Here is a 15,406-nt window from a genome sequence, read left to right as displayed (position 1 = left end):
GTGGGCCAGGGAAGATGGTGGAAATCCGTGTCATATTCTGCGAACCATTCTTGCAGGATTCTGCCAATGCACTGTTATCCATAAAGTGGTCATCACCTTCTGGACAAAAGTGTAACATTGCAGGGTGTAGTAGATCTGATACAAAATTCAGGTACTCCCTGGATGACATTCGACTTTCCACCAGTATCAACGAACCCAATCCGTGCCACAAAATATTCTCCATACCATGATACCGCCTCCAAATGCTTGGGTTGTTTTAAAAAAAGTTATTTAAATAAATAACTTTAAATAAATCCCTAAAAATTCCTAATTTATTAGGAATTTTTAGGGATTAAATTCCTAATAAAATAATTCCTAAAAAATCCTTTAAATAAATTCCTAATAAAATAAATCCCTAAAAAAATCCTTTAAATAAATTTCTAATAAATCCCAAAAACCTTAAAGGATTTTAATAAATCCTTCAAATAAATTTCTAAAAATCCTTTAAATATATTTCTAATAAATCGCTAAAAATCCCTACATCCATATTTAAAAGATTATAAATAAATTCTTTAAATAAATCCCTAAAAATTAAATCCTTAGATATTTAAAATTTAAAAACAATTAGTTACCTTTCTGTAAGATTATAATGGATATTTTTTATTACTAACGAAAAAGGAAAAAATGATGCCGAATTTGTATATAATTATAAACCACAGAAAAGTGTTTTTCGTAATAACATTCATTTTTTTTAAACTCTCCTGGAAACTAAATAGAAGCATCATGAGATTACACCTCAGAAATCTGAACCGAATAACTTTTGTGAATTTAAATTATTGCTCCAAAGACTCACTTTCTAAAGAGAGAAAAAAACAAATACTGAAATTTTAATTAAATAAAATTCTTCACGTAATTACTGTTACTTAATTGCAGTTTACCAAACGGGGCCATTTTTTAAGCATGCGTAATAAACGTGGCTGAACTTTGTGATTTTTTTTAGACTAAAAAGACGTTTCAGATTTCGAACCAAAAAAAAAAAAAGAAGCGTTGAAATATTGGAAGCAAATTTTATCCCAAGAAGATATCTTCTAGAAAGGACTCTGTTTATTTAATGCAGTTAATTTAGTGTCTTGTTACAAATCGTAATTATCGAAAATTAAAACGCACATAAATGCAACAAAACAAAAAAAAAAAAACAAAAAACCTTCACGAAACTTCCAAGACAAAAAAAAAATTAAATAAACGTAGATAAGATGTTATTTTGGAACAGTTTTTCTTAAATAAAAAAAAAAAAAAAAAACAGGATTGTGAATCTCTCATATAGTTCCAATCGGATTAAAATTTTTAATGAACTTTTCACTAGTTTTAAATTACATGACCGACAAACCTAAGTTAATTACAACACTGTTTGCTTTCGAAGCACATTTTACTCTACACAGTTAATTAATTGATAAAATATTCATTTTACAATGAAAATCATCATAAACAGTAAGGAAACTGCTTCAAAATACAAAATTTAGTTTCGTAAACGATTGTTAATTAATGGTATCGTTCAGCAAGTTTTATAATCAAGAAGAAAGGCACGCTTTTTGTGACCGCGTGCGGTCACAAAATGTAGAGAATTGTCTTTTGTGTGAGACAAAAGATAATTTCGAACTATTAAGGAATACGCGTGTGCAGCTTCGTTAGGTGTTTACACCTCTGTTTCCCAAAAAATGACGCAGGCTACTTCTAGCGCCTGCAAAGGCAGATTTCAAAGATGTATACGCGATATATGACCGGCGAGTTCATTACAAACACGAATTCGATTACAAAAATCATTGAAGTCGAGAATTATCGTAACATATTGTGAACTTCGCTACAGTTAGGTCGAAAGACTTCTGAAATCGAAGTTAATTGGGACCAATAAATGCGAGGAATGTCTTAATTTGCCTTTATTAGTATAATTCATGGTTTCCCCATCTCAGATTAAGAGACAAGCTGCGGGGCAACTGAACTTTCCACCCATCTTCGCAACATCCACGTTTCGCTGCAGCAGAGCACACAAAATGTCACCGAAAGCATAATTAATCTTGTACTCAGACCCTTGTTAAAGTGAGCGGTGTTAATTACAGGTAATACAACCTTGAGTTTGCCACTTGAACCTCGAACGACTTTATTAATAAAAAGGAGAAGCCGTCCTTCTTTCCTCGGGCCATTAATACACACCCCCCTGGAGGGTCGCCATTATATCTAAATCAGCTTAATGTTTTACCCAAACTATAGGATCATTAGGAAAATTAATGGATTTACTTCGGCTCAACATGACGCACTCGAACCAAACGACATAAGCTACTTAGGGGCTATGCGCGCTCTCCTAATGACAGTCGACATGATACAAGCCTTTTATTGTATCACGTGTCTTGATTTGCCTGCGAGCTTGGCCGCATTGATTTCCCATTGGGTAACAGTCGATATGTCACTCAAGCCTGGAATCACACACGCATACACACGCACTCGCGTTCACGCGTGTTCCTCATCTCGTACATTCTCGTGGCGTACGAAGTCATGATTTACATTAGATGAAGAGGGGAAAAGGAAAAAAAAAAAAAGAGTAAAAATTCAATATTGAGGGTGGCGTACTATATTAAAGGAATTTGGAGATTTAATAAGAGAGGATGGACGGTTGTTATGGATGGGAGACCAGCTAAGGAAGCATGAAAGGAGACGCTGCATCTTAAAGTGTTTGTTTCTTCTTTCGGGCATGCAGAGGCTTGTTTTTATGTCCCCTTTTGTGTGTAATAAATGTCCACCCCTCCCTTATCGTGTAGATGGAATTATCTTCGGTTTTGGAGTTGAGCGGATGCAGTCTTTTATTTCAAACATATTCGTGGTCTCCTGCAGGGCCATTATTGTTTCTAATGCGTGCAATATCTTTCCACTTCTTCTATTTATAGTCCCATAAGAGGATTGTGGGTAACGCGAAACAAGCTGGCCACCAAACAGCTTAGCAGTTGAGATGCACCGGTCGATGGTTAATGAAATAGAGATTTTGATAAATATTTGAGAATTTGGGGATTTCTTCAAATAGATAAGCGAAATATCCCTTACCATGTCCACGAACAATCGGATATGAAACGAGGAAAAAAAGAAACTGCAAAATTCGGTACAGCTTTATTGCTAGAGTGCCACGCTTCTGTCAACAATGCAAGTTGCGCCCTCTCCCGGTGTGTCTTCCACATTACATCGCGTTAATATATTTCGTTTATTGTATACAAAACTCGTCTTAAAGAAATTAAATTGTGCAGAGAAAACTAAGGGGACGGGGGAGGAATAGAAAGTCTAAAGAAATGCGTTCGTTGTTTAAATTCGTAAAATATCAAATTTATTTATAATTAAAATCAAAACTTATTCGACATTATAAAAAAGCAATTGGTTATTTTCTCAAACATCCCAGGGGAAAAGCTGTACTCCCTATAGTTGCCTATGGACTTGACCAACACGATGACCATTAACCATCGAGGTAATTAAGCTACTCTCGAAGCTGGAGTCTGCATTACTAATTGTTTGGCATTAAGAGTTCAGCCAATGACAGATTTAATACACTTGCCTAAGTTACGGGAACTTGTTGGCGTTGAACTACGTGAGGGAAGACCCTTGACTCTGAATGAGAGGGACGCTCCAGCTTTAAGTGTAAAGGAGATATTATTCTGTCTGCCACAACTGACAGAGCTTAATTGCATCTTGTCGTGTCTTCTTGACAAGCTGAAGAGGAAACTTAGGGTCCAGTTCAATTGTCTGATGGCACGTCTGCGCAATGGCTTATCCAACTTGACTAACGGATTTTTTTGTCGGCAAGAGAGTTTACATTTCTTTCAGCCACGACACCTACGAGATCACGTGGCCGTTAAAATGATCCGCATTTAATAAGAGAACTCAGTTTAAGAGATTGGGCTCCGGCGATTAAAATGTCTAGGGCTTGTGAACCATCAAAGATATGAACGAAAGTGATGCGCCACTTGATGCGATTATGGCTAATGAAGACCTTGTTTAGCTAAGGACTCCTCCTTTATTAGCCACGAAGATAATGTCTTATTTATCTAACGACATAAGCTGATTTTTTTATTTGTAATAGATATATTTAGAAATTCTAGATTAAAATTATCAAGCAAACAAAAACTGCAAATTAACTTCCCGTTAATTTTAATATTTCAAATTAAACCTGGTGATTACTTCTGGTTAGAAATATGCCTAAAAATGCTTTAAAAAATATAAAAATAGCGTATCTCGTTAAAGATCTTCCGAACACTAGTAAGTATTTTATCTCTCTTTTTATTCTGTAATCATTCTATCTGCATCATTTTTGGACAAAACATTTCTGTATCCTTTGAAGAATCTTTTTTGATCGTTTAAAAATACGAGCAGGAACAGTAACTGAAGTTCTCCAGGCTTCTTCCAATACTATAAAGCCAAAGGCATATCCCAATAGTCCTTCTGGATTCAAAATTAACCGATGTTTCACTCTGCTTGCTTAGCGATTAGAGTAATTCACGCATATTGATGCGCATAATCGCGAATTAGCTGTACAAACCACCTCTCGTAGGTGTGGCACGCTCTTAAAGCGGTGTTGGTTACATGGACGAGAAAATGGAAATTAGGCCTGCCCCAACAAACTTCCTTGAAGCAGCCAACCATAAAGACTGCTCTAGTGTCCGGTCCAGTGTACCTCTTGTTGTATCTACCTATTTTCTGGTCGATTGCGCGTCTGTTTTATTACTGAATAAATGTCTGTTTACTCCAGGACGCATGGGCGAGTGCTCTATTGTTTTACAACACCATCAACTTCTTATCCAACACCGCTATCTGATTAAAGGAACCCATGGATGAGCCTTTTCTTATTCGAAGAGGTTGAAGAGCCCAGTGCGAAAGTTCAGAGCAGTTTTACTGCTTTCAACAAATTCCACAAGAATTCCACGAGGGTCTACTCTTGGTTCCTACTACACTGCTCGACAAAATTAACAGAACAAAATGTTTTTCATGAATATTTTATTGTGAACAGTGTCGCCGAAGACATTATTCACAATAAAATAGGAGTCACGTTTTATCCTACAAACAGGTTCTAGACGTTATTTCATCAGAAGACAACGAGGAATGTGGTAGTAATGATCAACGAGGAACGTTGATCATTATTCTCGTGTGGGACGGAATAATGATCAACGGCACCCCACTTTATATTTTTAATAGGGGTACCTTAACTACACAGAGGTACCAAGATCAGATCCTCAAACTCTATGTGCGACTTTTTAGGGGTTCAGTTGGCCCAGATTTTCTTTGCATGCACGACACCACCACCACTGCACTTAGAGCTGAAATGGTGGAGGAATATCATGAAACTGAAGATATCCAACGACTGCCGTGGCCAGCAGCACGATCACCAGACATAAATCCGATCAAACATATGTGGGACGCCCTTGGGCGTCGCATTGCAAGCCTACAGCCAATTCCTCGGTCAGTTGATGAGCTGAGGTCTGTGCTAGTGGAAGAATGGGATTTGTTGCCACAGAATCTTATAGATACCCTTATATCGAGCATCGTTCCACGCTGTCTGGCCTGTTTAGCCAATGGAGGGGATCATACACCATACTGATGTCATGTGACCATATTTTCGAGCATCTTCCATCGACTTTGTAATGTGACTTTTTTGGTAATTCTTATACAAACCCTTAAATGTCTCTTACCTGTCCAAAGTTTCTCGCTGTCTCCCCATTTCATCTTTATTCTCTGAAACACCACCATACCAAAATTTGTCCCGCTTCATCGCAAGTTGCACGAGTTACACCACGTTTTCTACGCGTTCTGTTGATTTTGTCGAGCAGTGTAGCTTTCGTACTGCAGATACCAAAAGTTTAGAAAAATGTAATGCAACCGTCAGAATGAACTTTAACACCAATTCAGACTTAGTTAATATTATCTGTTTTCTAGCATCCTTTTGTCATTCTAACCCAACCGTGTTTATGAATATATCAGTTTCACCTAAGCAAGATAGAGCCTCACTACCCCCCCCTCCCCGTCACTCAAATTCAACTGTTATCCCGTAACACACCTAATACGGAAGGCTTCAGGTGATAGGAGACTAAGAGGGTATTCAAGAACCCGTCTTGACAAGATAATAAATACATAGTTTACGCACATCAGACTTCATTAGCTCAATAATACCTTGGCAGCGCCTCTTCCGCCTTTCGCAACATATTGTTGGCTCCCTTTTGTCACCCACTAATGTACTAATTTGGTTGAGGCTAATCGCACAACGACCTAAAATTGCGTGAACTTAGAGTGCTGTTTACAGATTTTTAAAATGTATTTTTAATGTAATTCTTCTTGGACTACGAACAAACCTCATTTGTAGTTTTCTACAACTGATCAAAAGATGTCTGAAACCATTTCTTCTCCTCTCCATGCGACGTTGTAACCAAGCAACTAGCAGCCTTCGGATTCGCTCAGTCGATAAAACTGAACAAATTTTAAAGCTTTAGATTTTTTTTCTCTCCCGAAATATGGTGCGTCTAATGGATTTTGATTAACTGAATCTAAATTTGAAGTCAGATGACTCGTATTGACCACAAATTTAGAGACGGAATCTATCTGGTGAATTCTGGTGGTTAAAACAACAGATAGATTCTGTTGTGTTTTAGTACAACTGGCAATAATCTTCCAGAAAGGAATGCTTTAAAGATATTTGTGAGTTTCCTCTCTGATGTTATTTGTTTTCTTTCTTTTTCCTGACTAATGTCACTCAGTCATCCAAACTTTTCCCACCATCCAGTCGCAAAGGAAGTGTTTTATCTAACATTCAGAAGGAAACTTCTTTAAAGATGGTGTTTGCACTTCACAATGTTTATCCGAAACAGAGTTAATACTTTGTTTCACGAAACTTCCTTCGGAATATTCTTTATGAATTGTTTGTCCGCAATGTTTGTGTGTCTCCACAAAATATATTCTATGCAAAAGTGTCAATTCTTTTCCGTTGTCAAGTCTTATTTCAACTCTACAACTGCCTACGCGTGATATAACCATGGCAACCGTAGGATCTCGGAGTGTCTGTGCGTGTGGGTGTTAGCGTAACACGAAGATAAATTCTTTGAGCTGGAAATTTCAGTCTTTTTCTTTTATTCTTTCAGCCCACATCGTGATAAACTAACGTTGATCTTGTTTGTGGAAGACACGACTTCATTATCGGTAAGAAAAACGAGACAATTATGCCTTCATTAACGTATAGATAAGCAGAACACTTCCCTCAGCTGACGAACACTGTATGCAGGAATTTGGGCGAAACTGCGTTGGAAGATACGCACCCAAAAACCGATAAAATAATAGATTTGACAGGTGTGGACTGTTGGGCTTTTCTGATAATAAAAAGTGTTCGCCTTATGGATTAACACCGAAGTTATTGTGAAGCCATATGGCGAAGTGATTCAACTGGAATTCACGTCGAAGCCATCTACAATGGGCTTCGTATGAGGGCAAGTCAATAAATGGGAGGAATTCCATCATAGCCTCAGGTTTCCATAAACATACATCATTTTCCAATATAATCACGTACTACTTGTATATATTTGTGCTGATGAGATGGCCGAGGTTAAAAAAAAAAAGAGTGGACTATTGATGAGTTTGTTTGCGAAACTTTTAGAAGTTGGTTCAATGGGTGAGACGATTTTCACGTGCTCGGAGCAAAGGCAGTGACTTACAGAGGATTTCCGTGTTCCGAATGATATTTTGAAATGAGCTTATCAGATAAAAACAAGGTCTAGAGTGGTCTTGGTGAGATAAATTATCAACATCGTTCATTCGCTTGTTTCTGCATTCAAGAAGTAGATGGATTTTTTGATTCACAGTTCTTGGTTGATATGGAACCATCAGTAGATAAAGGGTTGGAGCACAAAAATCATGCGTTTTTCTTTGTGGAGCCTGTTGCTGGCAGTTCTGTGTTCGTACATGGCCAAAGCTGGATTCAGCCATGTTAGCGCTCTCGTGAACAAACAGCGACAGGACCTCAAAATCGAAGAAAGCGGTAATTTAAGACTCAAATTCAGAAACTACAGACTAATCTAATCTAATTCAATGTACAGTCTAATGTTTGTACGCTTCTTAAAACCCATCAAGCCTTACCATCTCATAAGAAAAGTATTTTGGTATTATTTCTATTTAATAATGGTAATTATATTGATATTAACTGACTTCTTACATTTAAATTCTTACGAATTTGAATAAAACTTTGATAAAACTATATAAACCGATTGTCGACAGGCTCTAGTTTAGTGTAATACTTTTCAGATCGACAACCCCAAAGGGGAGTTGTCGATCTGAAAGCGACTGTCAGCGCTAGCATAATTCACATCGTAAATAAATCTAAAAATTTATCTACAAATATTCTGGGCTTCCCGGTGTTGTAATGAGTCTGATGTACCTTCCAGAATTTACTTCACGTTAGAGCGAGGCACATTAAAACTTCCTTATCAAGGAACTTGACATATTATCCCATGAAAAATCAACTCTGCTTTCTTTTAACTAAAACATTCCACAATAAAGCGGAAAAAAAGTTGTGTTCGCCTTAAGATACCGGAGTTCCATGGCGGGATGGTGGTCCCGCAAGTCCGATAACGGCATCGTTGACCAGCATCGATACCAGGTAATTAATGTTCCCCAGTACGATGAGACATCGCCTTAGCCTGTTCTAAGTATAAATCAATGGAGGTTCAGCCACTGAGAAATACATCATCTTGATTAAGTACTTCCGGCCTCCACCGTTTCCGTTGCCATGCGTCGGCACTGGCCGTTTACCGAGGTCAAAAGGCAATTAAAGTGCTTGCTTTAGCCACGTGTTACGCGTATCGGTAAGATCGTTTCAGGGGAGAGAAAAGGGGGAGATCTAAGTATGAAGAATGTGTTACTTGTTCGGGACGAAGTGATGATGATGGAGCAAAAAGAAACTGATTAAAGTAACAGAGAGAGAGAGAGAGAGAGAGAGACCAGGGGCTGGATGGAATGCACAGCCATTTCTCTCCGTCACCGAGTTATTGATCGGAAATTTTGTAATGAAGTCCCACCATTGCAGGTGTTAGCGATTCGAATCCACTTCCGGTAGTTGCCAAACTACAAAATTACTTTTCGGAAACTAATTTCGCAGTTCGGTTCGTTACTGGCAGAGTGGATCGAAGACACACAGAACAGTGGATTGAGATTAAGCGAAATATGCATTAAAACCAAGATCGAAATCTTGACACTTTTAAGCATCTCGTTTCGTTTGAAATTCTACAAAATAAACTTATCAAAAATGGATTTTCTAATACTCTTAGATCGGTTCGATAGTTTCTTAACCAGTTCACAACTTGATGGTTATCATAAGGGGAAATGCGCAGTTCGTGCCCCCACAGGGCCCTGCACGTAGGCCTAAATTATTTATATTTCATCACTGTAAAACAAAAGGGTTAAAGAAACTAGAGATTTAAATGTTTTATTCAATGGCCAGTTCGAGTTCTACGCATGACACGCTCATATATTTAAATGTGAATTCTTTACCCAGCATTCTCCAAACATTAAACTATGTTTCATTTCTCTTTGCTCTCCCATAATACTTTCAGATTTATTGTCCTCATATCACGCGGCTTGTGTGAGTTATATCTTTCACGTTATGTTGCATTATGATGGCAATAATTATGGAAAATAATGGTATGTAAATAATTTGTCGCGAAATAATTACACACAGAAGATTTACACGAGGTGGCAGCCGGTTCTTTATGCACCAATGCTCAAATGATACACACAAAGGAATGTGTCCTTTTAAGAGAAACTCGAATAATTTCCTATCAATTTAGTGGGTTTTTAATTTATTATGGTACGTTGTGACCTCTTCTCTAGGATATTCTTCTGAGCTCGGTAGGTGATTAGGATTCGCTGTTCGTGAGAAATTAGTTTAAGTGCCAAGGCATTTAAGGTTGTGAGGCATCAGTAAATAATATAAATATACATATTATGTCTAATCCGCTTATGTTGTATGATCGACCAGCCAGTTTTGATAAATGAATGACCCAAGTTTAATAGTATTAGTAAGGGGGCCGAAAGATGTACTGAAAGCAGCTTTGCTATACACGACCTACAGTCATTTATCACACCCTTTCTACTACCAAAAGGTACCCGAACAACCAAGTAACTCTTTAAATTTCGCCAGACTGTCAACCGCCACTGCCCAAGGAGGCGGTTTATTTCCTGGTCGACAACGCGCTGATCAAACGTGAACTTCCTGGAGTCCAGGCTATTAATTTCCCACTTCATGTCCCATTTCACTGGGACAAAAAAATGGAAAGTAATAGACCAGACAATACTGTATATTCTAAATGCACTGTTACCATTGACTTGTATAACGGAGCTATAACCTCCTTTTTCCCTAGATGCAAAGATACAGTAAATGATTAATATGACACCAGTCCCTCCTTGGTCACCTACGTACAACATTGAATGCAAACCTTCGTTAGCATACAATGTACATAGCGTGTTTGACTGTATCAACCAAATACGGAGGATGCGGAAAGGTCAGGAATGACCACCGCATGTTCACGGAGCAATATGGCCTTAGTTGCTAATGCTCCTAAAAAACAAACAACATCGACTGTATCAAAGCGCCCAAGTCTAAAGTCCCTCTCCCAGCATATAACTTATTCCCAAACCTTATTTTAGCATATTTAAAGAAAGCTGTCGTTTCTCCAACCATCCATGAAAGCCTGTCCAAATAATTTCGAAGGAGCTCAGCCTGACCTTCCTAACATCTACAAATCGCCCTTTATTCCCCCATTAATATCATTCAGGAACAGAAATCTTGGCTCATTCTAAAGAATAACGATTTATAAAACCCTCTGCCTTCTGTCTTCCAACCATCTCTCAGTCCATCTCATGATCTTTTCCCTAATCCCAATACACATATTTTAACATGTACAGCAACCTCCCATATGGAACACCGTGTAAAATTCTTTGCTAAAGTCCTGGTATATGTCTAACCTCTCTTACATCAAGCTCCTCTGTGACCAGGTCATAGTATTTCGTCATACAGGTCAACTGAAACTTGACCTTTGCAAATCGGTGTTGTGGATCCATTTAGGACGTACTGCCCGAGATGATCTTGTAATGCATCTTTGACCTTAAGCCCCACGACTTTCCGTGCCACTGAAGTGAAATTGGCCGTTCTATTGAAGGTTGACTTTCTTCAATATAGCCGACTAAATACCATCAATATCCGGGACCTTACCCACTTTCAAGCTCAGTAGGTTTTCTGTTATTTGCCTTAGCCTAATCTTCAGACTGAAGAACACCTGTAGTCCTGTTCTACAGCGCTCAGTATACCAGAACAATATCCACCCCCCCCCCATTCCGGCAGAACCTTCTACTGTTCAGATCGATACAAAGTATCTGTTCAACTCACCAGCCACATCCACTGGATATTCATGGTACAAATAAAACTTCCTCTCTTTCTCTCTCTCTCTCTCTCTCTCTCCTGTACTTGGCTGTCTTGTCTAGCGATTTCTCATACTCACATTTTGCACATCTAACCCAATTGTGGATTTGTTATAAACTCCACCCTAAAATATATTGTATGTAGTAAAACAAATCGCCCTAACGAGTGGTCATAATTGGCATTTTCTATTGTAAATGTATTTAATTGCGCTTCCGATATTATTTATCGCAGGTGTCGCTGTATGTACTTTCCAATATTTTAGCAGAAGATAAAATTAGCTAAGAGATTTAAATCGTAAATTTCTTCTCTCAATCGAAATAGGAAATGTCAGAAACAGATTCCAGTCGGTCCAGTTTACGTCTGCTATTCTTTATGTCCCCACCCACATTTTTAGAACGTAAAGAGGGAAAGAGTAAACGTTAGAGACATTTATAATTAATGCGTATTCAGTTAAGTCAAATTACTGTCAAATAATGTCAACGTATTTGTCACAGACATGGCGACGTGATTTGCATTAAATACCTCACTGGAGATTACCATAACATTGAGGGTAATCTGTTATATTAGAAGGAAACATCCATCATGTGGGCACGCTATCTAATGACTACTTCTAAATGAAAAAGAAACAGAACCGTAAAGATTAAGAAGACATTTTTTGAAGAGTTAATGTGTAGGAAATGGAAAGAGAAGTTCCAGCTGCTTCTAAGAATTAGTAATTGTTTTTAATTTACAAACACGCCGAACTGGGTTGATTATATTATTGCGCCAAGTTCATATTTATTTAAATTCAAATAATGTAACGTTATGGAGTGAATTGGAATAGAATGAAGTTTCAATATATTGACTAGTTGTCGAAAAGCGTTCAAATTAATGACAACACCAATTACAGGGTAAAAAATGGAGTTTTTGACACTGTATAAATCCTTCATTTGTAATCTCTGGCGGTGACTTCAAAAACTATATTTTTTTATTTTTCTCTCGCACATAACACCGGACGTGACGTCAGGAATCTGTTATATTTTAATCTTAGAACATTATCATCTAAGAGTTCACTGCACGTATTGAGATTCTCTCCTCTGTGATCTCTTTTGATAACTTGAACCACAACACCCTTGGTATCAAACTAAGGAAAAGAACTTTATTCTTCTGAAGAATTCTCCATAACTTGCGATGCTTTTCTGGATAGACTTCATTAGAATTAATCTTGCTTCGTGTTGTATAAACTTCATCAGAAGGAATTTTTAAATCCGAACCTTTGAAGAGAATTTCTTTTGAACAGGAAATGGTTTATCAAGACTCCCTTTTGCGCAGATTTTAATACTGGTTTTATCAACCTAATTAACTCAATTTATGGACCAAATTCAAGGGAATCGATTGCTGACAATTTTAGGATGTACCCTATTTTTTTTTCTTTTTTTTTTTCTTCAATGGTCCCAAATTCGCTTTGAGTCACCTCCTCTTTATGGAGGAGGTGTCATGTCATGTCATGTCATTGCTCGACATGACATGACATGACATGACTCGCATTTCTGGCCGTTTTACAGAAAGTTAAATTAACGTTCTGGGACTGCCCTGCATAAGACACTATACATGTCCTTCTTCATGAAGCGTCTTCGTAGAGCAGTGCTATTCATTCTTTTTTGTCAGGATGGTATTCCTTGTTGTGATTATGATAGGTTTTTCCCTGTTGGACCCGAATAAGCTACACTGATTCGTGTCCATATAAAAACTAATCAACCGTAGATGATTCAACTTTAATTAAAGATTTAAAGTGCTCTACATCAAGGACTTTTGTTATGTGAGTAATATAAATGAATCTTCAGGAAGATCTTTTTTTGTTATCTTTTGCTTCATCCAAAAACCCGATATTTATTTACCATTTATTAAAAGCATACCCACTCACCGTATCCAGTTCTCTTTTCGCAAGGTCGAAACCGATTTCAACCTTCCTTTAAATGACCTTCTTAAAAAAAAAAGGAAAGATAAACGGAAGCCCTGAAGCGATGCAGATTAGCCCAAAACTCGTGACGGCGTTTTCCTGACAAGAAAAAAAAAAAAAGTAGGTTATTCGCTCGCAAAGGAAGGCAAGCTTAATGCATGACCAAAGAACATTTATAATATCTTTTAATTACCGCTAATTAGTGGAGTGAGAAGGTGGAAAAAAAAAAAAGATCGTATCTTGTTGGTTAGTTGCTTGAATTCTAATTAGTTTCCGTCATACTTGTTCTACATAAAACACTATCTGTTTTTCCGTATTATAACAACGCCAAAGTTGTGCCCGTCCAGAAGTCTCAAACAAGAGAAAAGTTCCGGCGTAAAAATTTATGAGGAAAATTAACGAGGCGTGGCTGTTGTTCACCCGTATATTAAACTCAGTGTCCTCGTTTCATTTCCAATTTGGCCAAATTAGCTTAAGTGATTAATAGGCTTCTGTGGACATTAAGTTTCTTAGGACTACACTCTTAACGTTATCATTCAAATTACTTTCTTAATCGTTGGCAATATCTTGAATAGCGTTTGGATGCCCTCGCAGTCACGATAGCGTACGGGGAAGTCGGGGAGGGTGTTCTTATTCTAGAGGGATGCTTATAAAAGTAGGAAGGTGTTTACTCCTGTGGGGGTGGTAGATTATTGGAAAATCTGCAGAGAAGTAGTCTCTTTAGATTCAAAAAATCATCCAAAATTGCAATGTGGATTATAAGTCACTTCTAGTCAAAGAAGTGTTCCATACCAATCATATGGTTTGATTCCTATGGTTGAGACTTACTACTAAAAGGAGTGGGAAGTCTTGAATATTTTGTTAAGTTATTGTAGTAAGGTTTTAAGATCTTCAGTCGATTTTCTGTTTGCTGGATGAAAAACCCAAATTTCCGGGAGAAAAAGCCATGCTACTCTCGCCTGAGACCGACTAACTCAGCCACGCACACAAGTGCTACCCACAAGGGCATTTTGTTAAGGCAGAATTTGTAAACATATAAAAGTTTCATTAATATCTACACCATCTGGCCAATAGTAAAGTCACCACTGAAATGAAGCATTATTTGCTTATACGAAAATAAACAACGAAATTGTCTATAGAAGTTCCTTTAAGGGCCAATTTGCTGGTTTTGCGGGATGAAAAATTAGAAATACCTCATAGGAGTGGAGTTCCCCTTGAGATATGAGTTTCCACGCCTGTTATCTACAGCTTCTGGTTAAAAGATCGCTAAGAAATTATTTCAATTGCCCAACTGGATTTGAACCAACGGCGAAACTTTCTTACTGTTAAAATAAAACTCAAAAGTTTACTGTATATTTCTAAGATTACTTCAGGCCACACAACTGTTTTTATTAACTAATAATTAACTCGTTTTCTATAATTTCATTAAAGATCAGACACAAGTGCTCATTGGAAACACTTAATTGGATTCATTTGAAAATTATTCAATAACAATTAAATTTCACGTTCTTTCGGTTTAAGGACAGCTCAAAAATATCCAACAGGCAACAATACTGAACCGGCACTAAAAAGAGCCGGTAACTTTTGATGGGGTAGTATACAGGAAAAATCTGCTAGGAATGTAGCCGGCTGCCTGAACTAGTTTCTGGAATCGTGTTGTCAGCACATACGATAACCACCCTCACATCCTGGGCATGCACGCACGAGGTCGCCTGAGTTTGCTAGTAAGCAAGTTGTCTTATAAATTATTTCTCATTCTGTTACCCCCCGCCCCTCTTTCCCAGTCCCTTCCGTCCGGGCAGCAGATAGTGTCTTAATGCCCCCCTCCAATTCCCCTCGGAAAGGGAGGCGGCGGTTATCGGACACACGCTTTCAAGCAGGCGACTGTCATATCGCGCGCTGATAACGGGACTACTCAACAAGGTAAGACGAACGGCTGCGACAAAACCCTTTGTCATTTCCTCGCTCCGGAAGACTACTGCGGTGCTGCCAATGCGGATGTCGGG

This window comes from Mastigoproctus giganteus, chromosome 5 (genome assembly GCF_048544385.1).
Source record: "Mastigoproctus giganteus isolate SK-2022 chromosome 5, ASM4854438v1, whole genome shotgun sequence".
NCBI lineage: Eukaryota > Metazoa > Arthropoda > Arachnida > Uropygi > Thelyphonidae > Mastigoproctus > Mastigoproctus giganteus.
Note: the sequence above shows the minus strand (reverse complement) of the source record.